Source organism: Emydura macquarii, unplaced genomic scaffold (assembly GCF_026122565.2).
Source record: "Emydura macquarii macquarii isolate MOO-44397 ecotype Brisbane River unplaced genomic scaffold, CSIRO-AGI_Emac_v2 contig_3240, whole genome shotgun sequence".
NCBI classification, from domain to species: Eukaryota; Metazoa; Chordata; order Testudines; family Chelidae; genus Emydura; species Emydura macquarii.
In genome coordinates this window covers 1,224,242-1,228,601 of record NW_027133377.1, presented here as the reverse complement: position 1 = coordinate 1,228,601, position 4,360 = coordinate 1,224,242, and the positions used below count along the sequence as shown (strand labels likewise).

Genomic DNA, 4,360 nt, shown 5'->3' with positions numbered 1-4,360 from the left:
ACACTTTTTATTAGGCTCTTCACAAGGTATCTTCTCCTTCTCCTCCACAACCCAATTCTGTTCAGTCTTAATTGGCTACATTTTTGCAACATCTGCAGTTTCTCCTGGTGCACAGAGCCCTAAGGATTTATATTTAAGACTTCAGAATTATCATAGGGTTGGTGCTTCTTGACAATTGTTGCTTATCTTTTGAAGAATACTTTCTGTTGTTATACAGGCAGTTGTGTAGCATTGTCACTGTTGTCTTTCAGAAGTCTTAGCTGCATTTCAAAAGTAGTGATTATAATAAGGCTAATACTGTGAAGTTGCTTACTGATTTTCATCACATGAAAGCATTTTACAGTGTGGCTGTGATGGGGTTTACTCCCATCATCTGTCAGACAAGGATTAAGAGCTAATTAGTGCCCCTGTTGTTGATTGATATCCTCCTGGCCAGAGGGGGTGGAACTAGGTGTGGATTATTAGCCCCTGGGCCTTATAAGGAACTAGATGGAATGCAGTGGGGGACTTGGACCTAGACCCTCTTGCAAATGGTTATGATAGGGAGTAGGTCAGGCTCCTGGGGAAGAAGACCCTGAGTTAAGTCAAACAAAAAGCCAGGTAGGAGGATTCCCAGGGAGCAGGTTAGGCTCTTGTGGGGGAGACCCTGTGGTGGGTCAGTAAAAAGCACTTTAGTGGAGTCTGAGATGAGTGGCATGCTTATTAGTTCAGCAGAGAAGAAAGAAGTCAGAGGCCTGAGAGGCTGTGTTAAGCAGGATCTGTGGAGAAGCAGCACAAGGGGGCTTAGAGGTAGGAAGTGGCCCAGGGAAACAGCAGCATGTCTGAAGAAGCAGACCTAGAAGCAGACTCTTAACACAGAGTCCCTGGGCTGGAACCCAAAGTACGGGAGTGGGCCTGCATTCCTCTACCAGCTCCTGAAGAAGAAGCATACAAACCTAATGAAAGGAATATTGAGCCCAGGGTGGGGCTGAAGCTGACCCCCAAGGACTGACTGATGAATACCCCAAGAAGGGAGATGAAGGCTATTTCATGTTCGGATGTTTTGTGAACCTTCAGTTGGACCTTTTTGTTATCCCAGAAGGGGATTGAACTGTATGTGGCTTGGCCAGAGAACCAAGCCACACAAGACCTGGTGAGAGGCAAGTGGTCTGCAAGAGGAGCTGAGGACCTTGGCAACAGAGTGCCCTGACACTAGAGTGCCACACTACCTTACATGTGGTATGAGTAGTGGTGAGTACACTACCTTATGAGTAGTGGGATCTGTGTAGCTCCTGGAGTAAGGGGAAAGAGGGGCAGGCCTAGGGGGACTGAAGAGGGAGGAAGTTTGAAGGAAAAATGGATGATGTAGTCCACATGTTAGTGGCCCAACAGGAGCAGAAACATGTTTTTTTGCTGTGCCTACTACAAGAACAGCAAGAAGCTCAGGAGGAATGTTTCCTGCCATGCATAGAAAAGTGGACCTCAGACACTTAGGTAGCTTCAGCAAAAGACAATCCTAGATCAGTACTGGGCTTGTCAAAATTGAGTCCCGGTGAGAACCCAGAGGCACTTTTGCACACCATTGAGAGGATTGCATCCATGCAGGGTGGGCCAGATCCTCTTGGGCTGATCAAGTTGCCCTGTTCTTGTCAGGAGAATTTCAGGAGGCCTACCGAGCTTTGTCCAATAAATAGTCAAGTTCCTATAAAAATTATAAAAGAAGCCATTTTTGGATAGAGAGGGCTGACCCAGAAATTTACAGCCACTGGCTTTTCCCCTGAGGATATGCCCAAGAGTTGTGGCGCAACATTTATGAGACCTGGCAACATGGTGGTTACACCCTGACACAAATTTGTTGGATAAGATGATGGATCTTACAATCCTAGAACAATTTCTACAGGTCTTGCCTGCTGGTACCCAAAGTTGAGTCCAGAGGCTTTGGCTGGATTCCATCAATGAATCCTATATAGAGAACAGAGGCCTATATGGAAGCCAATGATGCCAAACTGCCCAACCATGTTAGAGTGAGAGGGCCATGCCAAGGGACACTAAAGGACAGAACTCCAATCATAGGATGGCATGGGAGTGACATGGGGAGAGATTTTTGGACATTTCTATCATTAAGAAACTGGAGGAAGTATAGGTACCTCACACATTGCCTTTAGCTAGCAAAGGTCTCTGGTGTCTGGTAGCAGTGCAGACTAATTATTTCAGCAATCTGTCTTTTACTGTAAATCCTGTAACAATGCTGTGTCCTTTATGTCTTCTCTTTGTCATTCTTTAGCAATAACATCTCCATTCATAGGACTCTGTTATGACTATGAACCAGAATCCCAATGATGAGGAGTCCTACCTGAAGAGTGGTCCTTGGAGAAAAAAATGGTAGAATGGATGTTCTGTCTTGAAATATTGTGGGATCACCCTCAGGACAAACAGTTGCTAATTCTATTCTATGGGTTTCTGTGCTCCTTAGAGTGCAGACTGAGCTGAGCACAGAGGACAAAGCTGTAGCTACATTGATCTGTCCTGACGTATCCTCTCTGGGATCTGGAGCTGGCAGCATTCCAACCTCTGCCCATGCTGTTCCTGGAAGAGTAGCAACAATATTAAGGCAGCTTCCTATGTTGGTGTTCTGGGGAGAAGGAAGTAACTCCTAGTGCACTCTCCAACCTCCAGGACATCCACTTGAAGCAACCACAGTTCACTCTTGAGGCTTAAGTGAATGCTTTGATCTTTTACTATCTTGTCTAAGTTCTGGAATTCCTGCTCTCATATAAGCAATAATCCATTACAATAGCACAGAATCACATAAGTCTGAGACGGAAAAGCTTTCATATTACAGCAACTCTATCTATACTGTGTTCCAGAGGCCAAGAATCTCACATCAGTCCTTACGGAACTAACTCGCACAAATATGAGTATGACTTACTTCAAACAACTAATACTCTGAAAGTCAATGCTGCTCATTTTAGAAGATGTTTATTCAAAATGGTTAACACAGCCTATTTTCGGAACAATTTATAAACTAGACTGGGGAAAAAGATATCCTAGCCTAGGATCTGTGTATTTCTGATCTATGTGCACACAGTCATAGTAGATCTTTTGAAAACATCTGAGGAGAAACAAACATTTCTCAAATATGCAATCGTTTATAAAAAGCATATGACCCTTTCTTGCCATATCAAGATTAGTAAAGATCAGATTTCTAAATATTCTGTCACCTTACTGATAAGTTAAGTCAAGCGCCATCCCAATTACAGTATTACAAGAAAGGCTGGACTGAAGAATGTCCTTATTCAGAATAAGATTTGACAAAGTTTGAATAAAGAGAGCAAAAGCAGTGAAAAATACTAACTTAAAAGACTGACACATTGTTCATACTGTTATACAAGGCCCTGGAGAAACTGATATAGTCTAGCAACTCACCCACACACCTGTGATTATAAATACATGTTAAGGATCTGTCTGTGACCCTTTGAGGTTCAACTTACACCAGTAAAGATTGTGTCACTACCTGCCCTGCAAATCTAGGTGCCTTAAATGCTATGCTGCTGTGGCTCACGGCCCTGACACCAAACAGCCAGCAGACATGCATGCAAGTCACACCCTGGCTTCCTCTGTCCAGTTACTTTTTGCAGAGTGACCCCCAGCACACTTCCAGTTCTGAATTTTGCCAATGCCAATCTGCTGGGATTCCCAGAATTGAAAATACTGTGTTACCTCTTTCAACGTTAGCTAGTGAGAGTTTTACTACTGCTAAGCTGTTTTGATAAATCTCTGATACACCAGCTTGTCTGCCTTCCCAGCAAATACTTTAGGACTCTGCCAGTCCAAACCTTGCCTTGCAAGTAACAAGCAATGAACCCTAATTCTAAAATTCCCCCGAGACATCTCCCCGCAGCATTCAGCCCTCTCTTGGAACATTCACTGAAGTTATTAAATTTGTTGCTTCTTTCAAGAGTTGCAGCTAATTCAACTGGAGTTTGACAAAACACTCGTATTTCACTCAGCACTGAATTGATTTATAGTAAAAATCAAATAAGTTTATTTAACAAAAAGGACATAGATTAAGTGACATCAAATATAAGGAATAAAGATAGAAAGGGTTACAAACAAAAGTAAAAATATTTTCAGCAATTTACGATCTTTGCCCAAGAAGGTTTCTCACCTATATTCACTTCCCAGACACTTCAGCCTCCTTGCTGAAGGATCCAACATTCTCTGGCTCTGGCTCCTGGAATCCCTCAAAGTGATGAATGACTATGGGGTTCTTACCCCCCATCCCTTTTTTTTTAATATAATCCAGTAAACCTTTGAAATATATTCTTTGAAAAGTAAGCACAGACACAGCTTCTCTCCTGCTGAGGGGCAGATAACTTGC

General features: G+C 43.1%; 1 long non-coding RNA gene across 1 annotated transcript; it reads left to right on the top strand.

Moving 5' to 3' along the window:
• The first annotated feature begins 522 nt into the window (after window positions 1-522).
• LOC137142674 (uncharacterized) lies at window positions 523-4,046 on the top strand. The gene is made up of 2 exons (XR_010916989.1): window positions 523-1,230; window positions 2,264-4,046. It is a non-coding gene; the product is annotated as an uncharacterized lncRNA (long non-coding RNA).
• The last annotated feature ends 314 nt before the right edge of the window (window positions 4,047-4,360 follow it).